We start from the raw sequence: 17,837 nt of genomic DNA on the forward strand, positions 1-17,837 counted from the left end.
GCACCCTGGGAAATCCTGAACACCCGGGAAGAACACGAGGCAAGGGCGTTATTCCCTGGTGTGAGGGCTTTTCGGAATGGAACGATGACTACAGGACCCGTGCAAGAAAGAAGATGGAGGAGGAGAAGAAGAGGAAGCTGGAGGAGGAGCAGAGGAAGCGGGACGCGGAACGCCTTCAGGACCTAGAAGCAAGGCACGCGGACTTGGCACTCAAATTCCAGCAGCAGCAGCAGCAGCAGATCACCTCACTTAGCCAGGAAAGGGGGTCTCAGCAGCGGCAGCAGCAAGCGGATGATCATCCAGCATTGGATAGCACCGTCCCATCCATGCCGAGAAGCAGCTTTGGTTCCGCCCCGGGCGCCAGTTGCAGGCCGGATCTCTCTTGATGTGACCCAAATTAATAGAAGAGCATAACGGGCCCTTGTATTTTTTCATTAGGGAACAACGAATGATGCTTGGACAGTAAAAAGAATACTATAGTTTTTGCCGCACATGGGGGGAGGGCACATTCATGTTTAGGAAAGGAGAGATCAAAAAATCCTTTTGTTTCTTTACAATTTATGAAAGGTGGATTATGAAAATTGACAAACCTTTTTAAAAAGCAAACTTGTGCGCGAAGGAGACTAGACGGTCAAGTTGTTGCCACAAGTACATATTGCATAGACCATAGTGCCAAAAGGTTCATGCTAAGCTAGCTTACCGTGTCTTTGGTGTGACTAGATGTATAAAATGGTATGCAACATATATAGTTTACTACATGAAGATTGAGATTTCACGTTTAGGAAAGGAGGGATCAACAAATCTTTTTAGTTGTTCACAATTTATGAAAGGTGGATTATGCAAATCGACAAACCTTTTTAAAAAGCAAACTTGTGCGTGAAGGAGATTAGACGATCAAGTTGTTGCCACAAGCACACATTGCAAAGACCATAGTGCCAAAAGGTTCATGCTAAGCTAGCTTACCGAGTCTTTGATGTGGCTAGATATATAAAATGGTATGCAACATATATACTTTTCTACATGAAGATTGAGATTTCACCAGTTGTAACCTACGTAATTCACCGACCACTAGTCATTTTACACTAAAGATAGAAAGGTTTGAAGAAGGGATTCTTTCGGGTGATACCAGAATCCAACGCTAGTGTCCGGGGGAGTTTTCTCACAAGTCTTAGAGTAGTTTGTTAGGTGGTAACATGATCAAATTAGACTAATGAAACATGTCTTTTTTGTGATATGACCAAATGACAATTAAGGTTAAGGAAGAAAGACAATAATAAATTGAAGGAATACACTACATGTAGGAGGATTGAAACAGAAAACTAATCCAGAAACGTGTAATAATAGATTAACAAGGCTAAAAAGTTACTACAGAAAGGTTGTATCTCTATTAACAAAGAAGAGAAAGTGTGTGGATCTAAATTTTAAAAGGCAGTGTTGAGGACCTCTCAGATAGAGAAGGGAAACTAAAGGGCCTTTCTGTAAGAATAGCAGCACACACAAGTGCAAGAAACAACGCTCCAGGGACTTGTGCAGAAAGTCTCAAAAAAATTGGACCATTTCTCGATTTGTGCGGGTCATCCTGGCGCAGGGGCCATGCTAATCTTCTCTGTATCGTTCCAATTTTATCAGAAGTCCCCGAAGGGACGATGCTAGCTGACACGCTCTGCCTTATAAACCAGTCCGACTCTCCCCGGCTGGCCGATGTGGGACGAAACCAACGAGCGTTTGTTTTGCCCACGGCACTGTCCAGCCAAACCCAGACGCCATCGGGCGCGTGGTGGGCTGCCAGTTGCAAGCCGGATCTCTCTTCATGTGGCCCAAATTAATGGAAGATCCTAACGGGCCCTCGTGTTTTTTCATTAGGGAATAACGAACGGTGCTTGGGCACTAAAAATAATACTATAGTTTTTGCCGCACGTGGGGGGAGGGCAGATGCATGTTTAGGAAAGGAGGGATCAACAAATCCATTTGGTTGTTCACAATTTATGAAAGGTGGATTATGCAAATCGACAAACCTTTTTAAAAAGCAAACTTGTGCGTGAAGGAGACTAGACGATCAAGTTGTTGCCACAAGTACATACTGCAAAGACCATAGTGCCGAAAGGTTCATGCTAAGCTAGCTTATCGTGTCTTTGGTGTGACTAGATGTATAAAATGGTATGCAACATATATAGTTTACTACATGAAGATTGAGATTGCACCAGTTGTGAACTACGTAATTCATCGACCACTAGTTATTGTACACTAAAGATAGAAAGGCTTGAAGAAGGGATTCTTTTTGGTGAGACCAGAATCCAACACTAGTGTCCGGGAGAGTTTTCTCACAAGTCATAGATGAGTTTGTTAGGCGGTAACATGATAAAATTAGACTAATGAAACATGTTCTTTGCGTTATGACCAAACCACAGTTAAGGTTAAGGAACAAAGACAATAATAAATTGAAGGAATACACTACATGTAGAAGGACTGAAACAGAAAACTAATCGAGAAATGTGTAATAATAGATTAAAAAGGCTAAAAAGTTACTACAGAAAGGTTGTATCTGCAATAACAAAGATGAGAAAGCGTGTGGATCTAAATTTAAAAAGGCAGTACTGACGACCTCTCTGATAGAGAAGGGAAACTAAAGGGCCTTTCTGTAAGAATAGCAGCACACAAGAGTGCAAGAAAGAAGGCTCCAAGGACTTGCGCGGAAATCTCAAAAAAATTGAACCATTTCTCGATTTGTGCGTGTCATCCTTGCGCAGGGGCCATGCTAATCTTCTCTGTATCATTCCAATTTTATCAGATGTCCCCGAAGGGACGATTCAAGCTGCCGCGCTCTGCATTATAAACCAGCCCGACTCTCCCTGGCTAGCCGATGTGGGACTAAACAACCGAGCGTTTGTTTTGCCCACGGCGTTGTCCAGCCGAACCCAGACGCCATCGGGCGCGTGGTGGGCCGCTAGTTGCAAGCCGGATCTCTCTTGATGTGGCCCAAATTAATGGAAGAGCATAACGGGCCCTCGTGTTTTTTCATGAAGGAATAACGAACAGTGCTTGGGCACTAAAAATAATACTATAGTTATTGCTGCACGTGTGGGGAGGGCACATGCACGTTTAGGAAAGGAGGGATCAACAAATCCTTTTGGTTGTTCACAATTTATGAAAGGTGGATTATGCAAATCGACAAACCTTTTTAAAAAGCAAACTTGTGCGTGAAGGAGATTAGACGATCAAGTTGTTGCCACAAGCACACATTGCAAAGACCATAGTGCCAAAAGGTTCATGCTAAGCTAGCTTACCGAGTCTTTGGTGTGACTAGATAAATAAAATGGTATGCAACATATATACTGTTCTACATGAAGATTGAGATTTCACCAGTTGTGACCTACGTAATTCACCGACCACTAGTTATTTTACACTAAAGATAGAAAGGTTTGAAGAAGGGATTCTTTCGAGTGATACCAGAATCCAACACTAGTGTCCGGGAGAGTTTTCTCACAAGTCTTAGATGAGTTTGTTAGGTGGTAACATGATCAAATTAGCCTAATGAAACATGTTTTTTTGCGATATGACCGAATCACAGTTAAGGTTAAGGAACAAATACAATAATAAATTGAAGGAATACACTACATGTAGGAGGACTGAAACGGTAAACTTATCCAGAAACATGTATTAACAGATTAGAAAGGCTAAAAAGTTACTACAGAAAGGTTGTATCTGTAATAACAAAGAAGAGAAAGTGTGTGGATCTAAAATTTAAAAGGCAGTGTTGAGGACCTCTCTGGTAGAGAAGGGAAACTAAAGGGACTTTCTGTAAGAATAGCAGCACACACAAGTGCAAGAAAGAACGCTCTAGGGACTTGCGCGGAAAATCTAAAAAAAATTGCACCATTTCTTGATTTGTGCGTGTCATCCTTGCGCAGGGGCCATGCTAATCTTCTCTGTATCGTTCCAATTTTATCGGATGTCCCCGAAGGGACGATGCTAGCTGACGCGCTCTGCCTTATAAACCAGTCCGACTCTCCCCGGCTGGCCTATGTGGGACTAAACCAACGAGCGTTTGTTTTGCCCACGGCACTGTCCAGCCAAACCCAGACGCCATCGGGCGCGTGGTGGGCTGCCAGTTGCAAGCCGGATCTCTCTTCATGTGGCCCAAATTAATGGAAGAGCATAACGGGCCCTCGTGTTTTTTCATTAGGGAATAACGAACGGTGCTTGGGCACTAAAAATTATACTATAGTTATTGCCGCACGTGGGGGGAGGGCAGATGCACGTTTAGGAAAGGAGATCAACAAATCCTTTTGGTTGTTCACAATTTATGAAAGGTGGATTATGCAAATCGACAAACCTTTTTAAAAAGCAAACTTGTGCGTGAAGGAGACTAGACGATCAAGTTGTTGCCACAAGTACACATTGCAAAGACCATAGTGCCAAAAGGTTCATGCTAAGCTAGCTTACCGTGTCTTTGGTGGGACTAGATGTATAAAATGGTATGCAACATATATAGTTTACTACATGAAGTTGAGATTTCACCAGTTGTGACCTACGTAATTCATCGACCACTTGTCATTGTACACTAAAGATAGAAAGGCTTGAAGAAGGGATTCTTTTGGGTGATACCAGAATCCAAAACTAGTGTCCGGGAAAGTTTTCTCACAAGTCTTAGCACTACAAAAAAAGACACATCCGTGACATTTTGGGCCGAACGAATTTTTTTTGTCATACATATGACACTTCTATGACGATAATTGTGACAAAACCCGGTATCATCATAGATGTGGTGGGCTCCTACTTTTATGACAAAAAGTGGGCTTTTCGTCCTGGGCGGGCCGGAGACGCAGCTGCATGACATTCTTTGGGCGGTCCATGACGGAAAAAACCGTGGTAGAAGCGAGGGCGAGGAAAATTTCGGGGAGTTCCCGGTTACGGTGGGAGGTCGGGGGCCGAGTGATGCGCGTCTCTCGTACACGTACGCGCGTGTGTGCGAGGCGTTGGCTCTAACTGAACCCGAGGGAGGCGTTGGGCTCTAACTGAACCCGAGCGATTGCACTGCAGGCTACGCGTTACTGAACCCGAGCGATCGATCGATGGCTGTTAACTGAACCCGATCGAGCAATTCCTTCGCTACTGCGGTTAACTGAAGCCGATCGATGCTGCCTCTGGGATGAACAGTGAGCGTTGCGCGGGGGGGGGGGGGGGGGTGGATGAACAGTGAGCGGTGGCGTTGCCTCTGGATGAACATGACCCCGTGGTGTGGTGGAGGGCTGGATGAACAGTAGACGGTGGAGGGGTGCCCGTGGAGGGGTGGTTGAACAGGACCCCGTGGTGTGGAGGGCTAGATGAACAGTAGACGGTGGAGGGGTGCCCGTGGAGGGGTGGTTGAACAGTAGCCGGTGGGGTAGTGCGCGGTGGAGGCTGGATGAACAGGAGCACGTGGAGGCTGGAGGAGGTCGACGGTAGCCCGTGGAGGCTGGAGGAGGTCGACGGTGGAGTTGAATAGTATCCCGTGGAGTCCCGTTTTGTGGTACGCCCCACCCCTCCCGATGAACAGGACCCCCGTTTCGACCGTAGGAGGTCCGTTTCCTCCGTTTTGCGGTACGCCACACCCCTCCCGATCAACAGGACCCCCGTTTTGACCGTAGGAGGTCCGTTTCGTCCATTTTGCGGTACGCCACACCCCTCCCGATCAACAGGACCCCCGTTTCGACCGTAGGAGGTCCGTTTCCTCCGTTTTGCGGTACGCCACACCCCTCCCGATCAACAGGACCCCATTCCGAACGTAGGAGGTCCGTTTCCTCCGTTGTGCGGTATGCCAGGCCTCGTTTCCATCGCCTGTTCCGTCCAAGCCCTCCCGATGAACACGACCACGCATTCCGTTCCGACCCAGCCGGTTTGATCACACGCGTTCCGTTGCCTCCCGATGAACACGACGCATTCCGTTGCCTCCCCATGAACACGACGCATTCCGTTGCCTCCCCATGAACACGACGATGACGCTGTTTCTCCGTTCCGACCCAGCCATGTACACGAGCCCTGGCCGTACGTATGCGCGAGTAGGCGTTCGAGACCCCGCCCGTATGTACACATACGTGGATGTATTTTCCTTCTTGCACCCTGGCCGCTGTACGCACGTGTACATGCTACGTGCATGCCTCTACTACGACACGTACGCGCCTCTACTACGACACGTGCGTGCCTCTACATCCACCGGTATATATGTACGTACACGTTCGCGACCAGAATCACAACGCTATGTACGCTTCGACCAGTTGGGTCCCGACTGTCAGGCACTTCCTTGCCTGCGAAGATGTAGCTGGTGGGTCCCAGCAGTCAGGGGGTGAATCGTTTTTTTTGCCCGGACGCACTTCCTTGCGTGCGAAGATGTAGCTGGTGGGTCCCAGCAGTCAGGGGCAAACTTTTTTCACGAAATACGGTGGCCCGTCCGGTGGGTCCCCGCTGTCAGATGGAGGAATAATTATTTTGCACGTAATAAGGTGGCACTTCCTTGCTGCGGCTGTGGACCCAGCTGTCAGCCTCTCCACATACAGTCCATGTCCGATGGAAGCCGTTCCTTGACCACGTTGACCACGCCGCGCCGAGAGCACCAGGGCGGTGGACGACGGCGAGGCCTAGGAAGGGGACGAGGCGGAGCCGGGGAAGACGCGGCAGTGGATGCCCACACGTAGAGGAGTACGAGGGTTCACTGGTTCGCTGCGGTGTGAGGCTGCCGTCGCCGCAGAATAACAGGGGGTGTGGGTGAGTAGAGGGATGGCCTGTCCAGCGGTGGGAGTAGTAGGGGGCGGTGAGGCCTCCGCCGCATCGCAGCCGGCCACGGGAGGAAGGAGCACGAGGCATGACCGGCGCTGGTTTGGGCGGCTGGAGCAAGAAGACCAGAGGTTGAAGAAGCACTAGGGCCATTGGATGGACATCGTGCGGTCACTGGAGCTAGAATCATGCATATTGACTAAGTTGACAAAGCCCTCCGTCCCCGTCAACTTAGTAGGCCCACAAATCAGCCTGGCACTATACTGGGTCCCAGCTAACAGGGGGAGTATTCATTTTTTTGCGCGTAATAAGGAGGCACTTCCTTGCGTGTGAAGATATAGCTGGTGGGTCCGAGCTGTCAGCGGCGGTAACGTTTTTTTCGCGAAATACAGAGGCCCTTTTGGTGGGTCCCTGATGTCAGGTGGAGGAGTCATTATTTTGCGCGTAATAAGGAGGCATTTCCTTGCGTGTGGCCATTGACCCAGCTGTCGGCCTCTCCACGTACAGTCCACTTCAGATGCATGTCGGTCGTTGACCACGTTGACCAGGCCGCGCCGAGAGCACCTGGGCGGTGGATGATGGCGAGGCCTAGGAAGGGAACGACACGGAGGCAGGGAAGACTCGGCAGTTGTTTCCCACGCGGAGGGGAGTACGACTGTACGAGGGTTTACTGGTTCGTCTGCCGTCGCCGGAGAATAACAGCAGGTGTGGGTGAGTAGAGGGATGGCTAGGCCAGCGATGGGAGTACGGTGGGGCAGTGAGGCCTGCGCGGCAGCAGAGCCGGCCGCGGGGAGGAGGGAGCAGGCAGTCCCGCCGGCGCTTGTTTGAGCGTCTGGAGCAGGAAGAGCAGAGATTGAAGAAGCACGACGGCCGTTGGATGGCCATCCAACAGTCACTGCTTGTGCGTCAACCTTTTTTTTAGGAAAGCCTCAAATCTGTGGAAAACAGCATACAGCCCATCTGCCATTATTTCTAATAATTTACAGCCCATTTGCTAATTATTAAGGTTTTTTTGGGAGCCCATATTCTTTTTGTTAGCATTACAGCCCATATTGTGGCCACGGTTAAAAAATTATACGAAATTTTGCATATTTCGGTGCGGTCCGAACTGTTTTTAATCCCGAAATTTGGACTCACATTCAAACTGATTTTAAAAGTAAATGTATATCAATATAAAATCCAACAAATTCTCCACGCATAAAAATTAATGTAATTTAAAATCTCAAAATGAAAAAAAGATATTTGAAACTAATTGCCGGTTTGATGTGTTTTAGAAATGTACAACCCATTTCTCATTACTGATGGGCCATTTTCTCGGCCAACCGAATGAAAGCTCTCCTCGTCTTGAAAGATTTGCAGCCCAACAGGCCTGACAAAGCGACTTACTTGGCAAATCACAAAAAAACTGGGCTGTGGCCGTGGACCCAGCTGTCAGCCTCTCCACGTACAGTACTCTTCCGATGGAAGTCGTTCCTTGACCACGTTGACCACACCGCGCGGAGAGCACTACGGCGGTGGACGACGGCGAGGCCTAGGAAGGGGACGACGCGGAGCCGGGGAAGACGCGCCAGTGGAAGCCCGCGCGGAGAGGAGTACGAGGGTTCACTGGTTCGGCTGCGGTGTGAGGCTGCCTTCGCCGCAGGGCCTGGCCAGCGGTGGAAATAGTAGGGGGCGGTGAGGCCTCTGCGGCAGCACAGCCGGCCACGGGAGGCAGGAGCATGCGGCACAACTGGCGCTGCTTTGGGCAGCTGGAGCAAGAAGACCAGAGGTTGAAAAAGCACTACGGCCGTTGGATGGACATCGTACGGTCACTAGAGCTAGAATCGTTCATATTGACTAAGTTGACAAAGCCCTTCGTCCCCGTCAACTTAGTAGGCCCACAAGTCAGCCTCCCACCATGGTGGGTCCCAGCTAGCCGGGGGAGTATTCATTTTTTTGTGCGTAATACGGAGGCACTTCCGGTGGGTCTGAGCTGACAGCGGGGGGAACGTTTTTTTTTGCGAAATACAGTGGCCCGTCAGGTGGGTCCCAGCAGTCAGGGGGCAAACTTTTTTTCACAAAATACGGTGGCCCGTCCAGTGGGTCCCTGCTGTCAGTTGGAGGAATCATTATTTTCCGCGTAATAAGGAGGAACTTACTTGCTGCGGCCGTGGACCCAGCTGAGACTCTCCACGTACAGTATACTTCCGATGGAAGTCGTTCCTTGACCACGTTGACCTTGCCGCGTTCCGTTGCATGCATGCGTCCATGGGCGTGGTGCGTCCCCACCGTCAGCCTCTCACGTACAGTCATCTTCCGATGACTCTCGGTTGTTGACCACGTTGACCACACCGTGCCGAGCGCACCCAGACTAGAAAGACCTGGAGATGGGGAAGACGGGGCAGTGGAGTCGCAGATGGAGAGGAGTGGGAAACTTCATTGGTTCGGGTGCGCGGCAGCACAGCCGCGGTGCCGCCCACGGGAGACAGGAGCAAGAACAGAGGTTGAAGAAGGAGCACGGCTGTTGTGGCACCCCGGCTAAGAGCGACCGGTTTACCCTGCATTGCCAGCCCAGAGATCATGTCTTCTGGCAACACACAACATATTGGTACAGAAAACAACCGCTTTATTGATGCTAGCAGAACAGAGTTCATATTACAACAGTGGTCGAGGCCAAGCGGCACACTCGGTGCGGTGGAACAATATGTACATTATTTAGTGAACATAAAGGGGCCTCGACTCGAACAACTACGTGGCAGCGGAATAACGTCATAGCGGATGCTCCATATCACAGGGACACTGATGTGGACACGATCTAGACTCGAACAGCGCTCCTTTCCAACGAGACTTTCCTGAAATCTGGCATGACACGCCAGGTTAGTACATTGAATGTACTTGCAAGCTCACAACAAGCATAATCATAATGACAAACAATATCATGATATTTAACCAATTATTAAGAATGCAACCTTATATGTCAACATGCTGTGATCAAGCCCGAACGTCCCTCAGGACACTTACCAACTGTGATCATCTCTGGACCACAAACACACCACCATAGTGGTCTTTCTCAAGAACAACTCGTGATCCTTACGGCGATCACAACCACGACCATCATTTGGTCCCAAATTCCTCGATGGCCTTTCTGCCATCCATTGACAATGCAAAGTTCATAGCTTAGTGTGCAATTTTTATTAAACATTGACTCATGGTGGGACCTAGTACGAGGTGTCCGTAACCGTGGACTCGGCTATCGATAGATTATACACTCTGCAGAGGTAGCACACTGTACCCACACCACGGAACCCATGGCCTCGCATTCCCATTCGGGTGGACCAACGGCATTCCGACAAAACCCCTCCATTGCCACAGCACTCTCCCGGCCACTCCGACCCAAAACCCCAACGGGCTGGTCCTGGGTGGCCCCGTGTCTACCAAAGACACCCCGACCACCGTCGTGGTCAAAACACTCCCACTCGGGGACTCGGTACCATAATCTCATCAACGAGCACACAAGATTATGTGTGCTTACTGGGCCAGGGCAAGCACGACATAACCTTCCCTAGATGGAGGCACTGACCAGAAGCCGTGTCAATGGACCGAATCAAGGCCTCCCACAAGGCAAATGTGTTTGCACTGGAAAGAAACTCGATTCAGCGGCACCATGACCCAGTCAACGGTATATTCAAGTTGAATTATATTCAGGATTAATCTTTAAACTAAAAATGACCGGTGTCATAGCATGCCATGAAATGCAAAACAACACATGCATCACATATTGATAAAAATGACCGACGTCATCCATATGCACACCAAGCATAAACATCAACAACTCATATTACTCTACTTGCTCAAAATGACTCACAACTTAACCAAAATATTTTGCAACAAGTTTTATTAATTTCCTATGCAAGAAAGTAACTCCGATAAATCTTTCATATGCTTGATCAAAAAATATCATTATCAACAACTCTTAATTTTTTATCACTAAGTTGGTTCAAACATTCTGTAAGACAAGTAATATGATTAAACAAGTATTTAACAGAATATTTTCTAACAAATTTTTATCAATTTAAGAATGCAAGCACAAAGCTTTACATAATTACTAACATGCATAACAAAATAATTTCTAACATCACCTCAAATAAATTTTAACTTGCTTTACTAGTTTCAACTATTCTGTAAATCAAGCATAACAACTGACCAATTCTTAACAGAATATAAATAATTCAATAATTATTTACATGCATGGGTTAATCATTTCAATTAAGTGAGAAAATCACAAATATTGAAATGGCATCATAAAAATGTTGCTGTGGCTTGCCTTAGTACAGATGAGGTTCACAGGCCTTCTGGTGATCCTCAAGACAAGCCTCACCTTCTGAAAATAATTTTAAACACAAAAAGAGAATATCAAGAACACTTCTGAAATTCACCAGAAATTTGAAACAGCTCAGAAAAATCTTATCTTTGGCGAGCTGTTAGATTTCCTGTCAAAGAACACAATGCAAAAAGAATCATCTCATTTGGACTTATGGTTAAAAAGTTAAAATTGTTTGAAGCTCTCTGGAATATAAATGAATTTGAATAAAAAGAAACAGCTGGGGGGGTGACGTCGAAGGCTTAAAGCCCAGGGGCGCCACCACTCGTACCGTTTCGCACGTGTACTGAGTGGCTGACTAGCGGGCCCCGCTAGTCAGGTGGGGGAAGAGGGAGAGAGAAACAGAGAGGGCCGCGGCTTCGCCGGAGCTCTCGCCGGCGACGAGGGCTCCTTGGCCCAAATGAGAGGGAGGGATGGCAAGAGGAGGTCGAGGCGCACCTGCCCGTACCCGTAGCGTGGCTAGGGGTGGTCGGACGGCGTCGGAATCTAGCTCACGAGCGGAGGCAGAACGAGGAGGTCGTCGGAGTTGAGGAAGACGGCGAGCAGAGGCCGCTCCAGGGGCTCCAAGCGAGCGAGACGACCTCACCGGAGAGAGGCAGAGGCCTTGGAGAGGTCGCCCAGGCCTGGGAGGGGCTAGAGCTACCGCGGAAACTAGAGGGGATCGCCGGAGAGCTCGAGCTCGGGGACGGCGGCCCGAGGCCTGCCCGGCCGGGCTATGGCTTCCTACTCGACCGTGGAGTGTGTGTGAGTGCTGGAGGATGCTCAAGAAGGTTGGGGAGGGGCTCTATATATAGGCGAGCGGCAAGGGTGCTTCGGGCTCCGCCGGTGGACACCTGTCCACGGTGCCCGGCAACGAGTGGCGTCAGTGAGAGGGGGAGAAGGCGACGGAGGTCACGCGGCCACTGTGGGCGAGCGGAGACGAGCACAGGATCAAGGGGGTGACGACGAGCACAGTGCGCCCGCACTGTTGGGCTGGCCGGACCTTGCCCATGCTCGCTGCGGCGAGCTCCGGCGTCGGCGAGTGCCAGGGTGGAGTTAAGGACGTTGAGACGATGATGGTGGCGAGGTTTGGCATGGTTGGGCAGGCAGGGGAAGCAAGCACGCGCGAACAGAGCGTTCGGCGGCACCCAGAGCGCGTCGACACGCATGCCTGGCATCATGGACACGCGTGGTCACCGCGCGAACTCTCTCCTCCGGCCAGCCTTCGTCCAAAAATCATGTCTGGCATGTTGTTTGTGGTAGTTTTGAAGTTCACCACGGTTTGGTTTGGATCCAGGTGCAGTAGAGAAGATTTTACAAGCCAGGTAAGTTTCTGGTCTGTAACTTTGTGATGTTACTGTGGTCAAATGGCTGGGAGTTTGGGGCTGTGCTTTGGAGGCTAGTAATAAGTTATTAAGGTAAAGATGCACAAGAAAGTTCAGGTCAAATGGAGCAAGTAAAATGGTAGTTGCTGTAGAAACCACCATTTTTGTCCAGAACAGAAAAGATTTTCTGTAGCAAAAATATTCCAAAAAGTGATGAAATATTTTTGCTCAGGGAGATGCCCTAGGGTCCCTAGAATATTTATGAATTATCTTAGAATTTTCTGAGCCATACAAATTAGGATTGCCTTGAAGCAAACAGATCTGGCTTAGGGTTTTTGAGAGAAAATGAATATTTTTCATTTAAGAAAAATATTCCAAAGGTTATTTTGTGGCTGATCAGAAGTGAAGTGATGGTTTGGGAGAGAAGTGAACACTTGGGTGAAAGCCAAGGATGCCCAAGTGTTTAAGTCCAAATGAAAAGATTCAGAAACTCCAAGTTTCAAAAACTTTCAAATGAAATTTCAAGAAAATAAGAGAGGGCAAAAACCAGGCTGTCACAGCTGTTGGATTAACATCCAACGGTCCAGCTGCTAGAATCATTTGTTGATTATGTTGTCAAAGCCGTGTGTACGCGTCTGCTAAGTAGGCCCACAAGTCTGTCACCAAATCTGACGGGTCCCAGCTGTCAACGGGATGAATAATTTTTTTCGCGAAACAAGGAGGAACTTCCTTCCATGCGAAGATACAGCCAGTGGGTCCTAGCTGTCAGGTGGAGGAAACATTTTTTTCAGCTTAATAAGGAGGAACTTTCCTTGTGTGCGACCATGGACCTCGTGGGTCCCAGCCGTCAGGCTCTCCACGTACAGTCCTCTTCCGATGACTCTCATTTGTTGACCACACCACACCGAATGCAGCGAGGCGGTGGACGACGGCGAGGCCCCGGACGGGAACGACTCAGAGATGGGAAAACGCGGCAGTGGAGTCACAGATTGAGAGGAGGAGAAGGGTTATAACTGGTTCTGTTGCGGCGTGGGGCTGTAGTCTATGGAGAATAACAGGAGGTGTTGAGGGGTGGAGGGATAGGCTGGCCTGCGGTGGGGTAGCGCTTCACAGCGATGCGTGCTAAGCAGAGCAGCTAGCCGCCGGAGGCCGGACCAGGCGGTCCCGGTGACGCTGGAGGAAGAAGACGAGATATTGAAGGTGCATGCCGGCCGTTGGATATAAATCCAATGGCTGTGGATGACACAATCATTTGTTGACTAAGTTGACAACGCCCTGCGTAGGCTTCGACCTATTGGCCCACATGTCAGCCTGTAAAAATGTGGCATATATTTAACCCATGTTTTCTAGAATGTATTGTCCATTTGCTGGGCTGGGTGAACAAATAATTTCGCATCAATCAGGCCCATTTATATTTTCTAAGAAATCCCAGCCCATTTGCACTTCCTTGAAATACACGTATTAGGTGGGCTCGTTATATATATAATGTTATGTTAGAAGGAGCAATTAATATCAAAGAATAAACCGAAGAGGCACATTATATATATATAATTAAGAAATTAGCGAGTTATTGCTCAAAATAAAAATGAGCGCGTTATCTTTAAATTGGTCCTTAAAATCTTCGCAAGCTTTTGTACGCAATCACCAGGATTTTCCTTGCCTGTGAGTCAAAAACAACCATGATTTTCCTTGCCAACTTCCGTTAAACATTTACTTTTATAAGTTAATAACACGTGGGATGTTTTTATAATGTATATATAAGAATCTATAAAATATACGATAATAGTAATAATATAAATATATATAATGTGGTTAGAAGGGAAAACATAAATTGGACACAACATTACTTTTATAAGAGACCTGCGTTTTATACCCCACTAGGCATACTAACAAGTTCACACACAAATACAACAGAAAAGGTAAACATTCATATCAAACTCAGGTTCACAGGACACGTTCATATTCATAGCCAACATTCGCTATCAACAACTCAAAAGATTCATATATACACAAGCTCAGCATATCTATGCATCCAAATGATTGATAGATCACACGACAATATTCATACATGATTCACAAGAAGATTCAGATATACACATGTTTAGTATGTTTATGCATCCAAATGATTGAGATCACAGCCAAGATGATCCATGGCGAACTTTAATTACCTAGGGTACAGACTGGTAAATGGTGTTCAATCGGTGGTACTTGTTAAAATTAGTTCTTGTACGAGTAAACTTTCGAGTACATAAGAGGCAGCACAGACAATCTGAACTTTGCTTGTAGGTTTATCCTCAAATAGTGGCCTTGTGCCGAGGGAGGTTTGAGCAACTTGGCCACTACTTTCATCCAACTAGTTTACTGGCTCATCTTGGTCCTGTATCTCGCCAAAATTCTACATTGCAGACGAGAAAGGAGGTGGTTGAGAAAATGAACCACCCAAATTTTTTGTGCAGTTCAACTGAAATGGAGCATCCTTGGCGTGCAGACTGATTACGTGCTAGATGAATATACGCGTCAACCAACTTGTCTGGAATCGTTAGACTCCATGCCATATAGTTCGCTACCATGTGTGCCGATAACCAAAAGGCACAAGTTGGGACCAAAGACTGGACTGCGTTTTTCTGGGCTACGAACCAAGCAATATTTTTGGCGTTCACTCTCCTAATACTTGGAGTTTGACAATTGGTTGGCGCCGGTTTATACTCGAATGAATATAGGCACTTCTTGTCAACATCGATGCTTGTCTGAGTGAACTTTGGAGTACATAGCAGCAGCATAAGTACCTGTCCATCTGATCATTTTGTGCAGTTCTACTGAAATCACCCGATGTAATGATTTGCCTGCGAGTTCAAGCTCCAAATTACTCCTTTATGAAATCGGCAAACAGTAGCACAATACCAAATTACCAATACATATGATAGGCACAATAATCAGGATAAAGACCAGTACCAACCAGTGTGAGGTAGCATATCAATTACTATTTCCTTTGACTGGAAGCCGAGATAAGCCAAGCGACTGACAGCAAAGGAAGAAAGCAAGCGGAGATTAGCGACTGACAGGAAAGGACAGAAGTCAAGGCAATGAAGCACCCAAAGTTTTGTGCAGTTCCACCAAAATCGAGCATCCCTGTTGGCACATATATTGAGAGAGTGAGATTACTGTAATTGTGGGACTAGTTGATGAAACATACACTAACAAATAGAAGCACCCTCGTTATCTTAATGGGTAAAATTAGCAACATAGTAGTCTTGCTTAAAGAGAGGTATTAGTTTATTTAATCAGTGCCAATTAGCTCAACTCAACACTTAAAGCATTGCCATTTATCATAGGTTGCAAAACTTTAACGTGCAAAGATAAAGGAGTTTCTCATGACAGTAGCACGATACAAATAGAGATGACAGCAAACTAATATGGATGAAGGCCTTAGGCCCATACCAACCTGAGAAAAAAAAGCTTATTCATGTAGTCCCATAAGAGATGATAAAGCACTCACTGGAATCACACAATAGTATATATTTTTGTGCACTTCAAATGTATGGTTGAAATCACTCTTGTTTACCAGTGCTGAGATTATATCAAAAGATTATCAAGAACTTCCAGCAGAGTTAAAGCACTGGCTGGGATATAGTTCATTGTATTGTCTTGTGTAGTTCCACTAAAATGTATGATTGGCACAACATAATCCCTGTTTGCACAAGTAGGAACAAGGTGAAACCTTCATTAGCTTAGTGAGAAAGGATAGGAAGACATTAGCATATTACTCAAATAGTAGCATCAAATTCATGATGGACAATACGCAAAACATTGCCTCGTTGAACCAATGGCAATAAATTGACATGCAAAACAATAGCACTATTATGTCGTGACACTAATAATATTCCCTCCCCGCTCCACCACATGATTCACCTCCATAGACAAACATACACACGTACATGATTCAGCATAGGGTCCTACTAAAGATTTGTTTAACTCCAACAGGAAAATTACGCAGTAATAAATTAGTGGTACTTAAGTACTCCTAATTAATTAAGTGAGACAGCAGAAGTGGAAGGGCTCCCTGGAGGATCGTCTCACATGTAAGGTAGTCGTTGCCGGAGCCCTTGAATGGCCTCGACTGAGGCCTCTGGCTTCAGCAAGATCGCCTTGGCACTGTTTATTCTTCTTCTTCCTCTTCATGCTCTGTTTCTCTTTCTCCTCACCAGTTGGTGAAACCAAGTACATGATTGGCCTTCTAATTCAGAATTGGTTTTGTTAGTGAGGGAGTACAAGTGTACTAGTAAAAAACAACATTATTTTCTCATGGCAGTCGGAAAATAGAGATGAACACATGCATTAAATATCATTCTTACCTAAAGGAAGATTATGGCGCCAATATGGATGATGAGGATTGGAACACAGATCTCCCTTTGTGCAGTTCCACCAAAATGAACCAACTGTTCCATTCTGACATTCCAGTTAAACAGCACAAAAGTCACTTCTTTTAAGAAGAGTTTTGTGTGCAGTGCACCAAAAGGTCACAACAGCAACCAGGTGAATTGGATATCCCTGTTTGCACAAAAAGGCACAGAGGAAACAGTCAGAGTCTCAACCAATTATAGGCAAAAACATTTGGCTAAACTTCTCATGGCTTATAACAGTGGCATGGCTTCATTTTTACCAGGGACATTAGATTAAGAACAGCTAAGGCTGCGTTCGGTTCATAGGTTTGGTGCAGGATTTTCGTAGGAACACAATTCCTACGGTATTCTTTCCCTTCCAACCGTTCGGAACACGGGAAAGGTTAATAGTGTTTCATAGGAAAGCTGGTCTGGTATTACTGATTCCATAGGATTAGAAACATCCACGCGCTGCTCATTTTTTGGGCGGAAGCCCGAGGCAGGCGCTCGCTGCCATGCGTTAGACAGGTTGTTGTGCTGTGTTGCCGGAATAAAAAAATCAACCTATGTGTGGTACATGAGGTGAGGATAAGAGTAGTCACTGTGCAGCTGAATAAACAAATTGCATCTCATACTGCCAAGCATGCTACTCTAAAAAAACAAATCTATACATTTCGTAGTCCATCCGAACATATTCTCTTGAGAGTTTCCTCCGGTCCGCTGTTCCATAGTTTTATACCTACATTCCTTTCCTATTCCTGTATTTTCATCAAGACCTTTGTTTTCTGCCCCTTTATTCCAAACGGAGCCTAAATATTTGGTATAAGGGCATGGGACAGTGGGTGCACCAGCAGTCCAGCACCATGTACGTAAACAGGGGCATAAAGTGGTGATTCATAGTTTGTTGCCCCGAGAAACAAACATCCAAGAAACATATCTGGGTTGGTCCCATTTTTGTTCACTCTAGCCACCTACTCCTATGTGTGGATAGCAAATCTAGTCCTGGTCATACCACTGTGTACAGCGTTACCCCTATATTTCCCT

At 46.9% G+C, this 17,837-nt stretch overlaps 3 non-coding genes across 3 annotated transcripts; all 3 read right to left on the bottom strand.

Moving 5' to 3' along the window:
• Positions 1–1,542: 1,542 nt before the first annotated feature.
• LOC120965557 (U6 spliceosomal RNA) lies at positions 1,543–1,645 on the bottom strand. Its single transcript, XR_005758602.1, has one exon. It is a non-coding gene; the product is annotated as a U6 spliceosomal RNA (small nuclear RNA).
• Positions 1,646–2,701: 1,056 nt separating this feature from the next.
• LOC120965528 (U6 spliceosomal RNA) lies at positions 2,702–2,804 on the bottom strand. Its single transcript, XR_005758572.1, has one exon. It is a non-coding gene; the product is annotated as a U6 spliceosomal RNA (small nuclear RNA).
• A 1,058-nt stretch (positions 2,805–3,862) lies between these two features.
• On the bottom strand, positions 3,863–3,965 carry LOC120965530 (U6 spliceosomal RNA). The gene has a single exon (XR_005758574.1). It is a non-coding gene; the product is annotated as a U6 spliceosomal RNA (small nuclear RNA).
• Positions 3,966–17,837: the final 13,872 nt, after the last annotated feature.

This window comes from Aegilops tauschii, chromosome 5 (assembly GCF_002575655.3).
Source record: "Aegilops tauschii subsp. strangulata cultivar AL8/78 chromosome 5, Aet v6.0, whole genome shotgun sequence".
NCBI lineage: Eukaryota > Viridiplantae > Streptophyta > Magnoliopsida > Poales > Poaceae > Aegilops > Aegilops tauschii.